Source organism: Eimeria mitis, genomic scaffold, assembly GCF_000499745.2.
Source record: "Eimeria mitis Houghton genomic scaffold, Emh_scaff625, whole genome shotgun sequence".
NCBI lineage: Eukaryota > Apicomplexa > Conoidasida > Eucoccidiorida > Eimeriidae > Eimeria > Eimeria mitis.
Window position 1 is genome coordinate 1,214 of NW_013574440.1, and position 454 is coordinate 1,667.

Sequence of the window (454 nt, forward strand, 5' to 3'; positions counted from 1 at the left end):
GGGGTTTAGAGTGTATAGTTTCTTGTGCATTAAGTTTTAGCTTTCATGATGCAGAGTATTCGTTCGTATCAGTGTGCACTAGGGTCTAGGGTTTAGGGTTTAGGGTTTAGGGTTTAGGGTTTAGGGTTTAGGGTTTGTATGCAGGCAATAGACCTAACAAACAACCGGCGGCTGGCGGTGAAGGTTTGCCGTCTCCGCAACAGAAGCAGAAGGGGCCCCCAGTATGATCAGGATGTTTTAAAGAGAAGAGTTCAACAAGAGATAGCTCTGTGGAAATTTGTTCCTCCTTCTGTTGATGTGCAGCAATGGTGAGGGTTTTACTTTATTTTATTTTATTTTATTTTATTTATTTTGTTTTGTTTTTTTTGTTTTTTTTTGTTTGGTTTTGTTTGGGTTTTTTTTCGTTTTTTTTTTGTTTTTTGGTTTTTTTTTTTTTTTGGGGTCTGGAAATTTG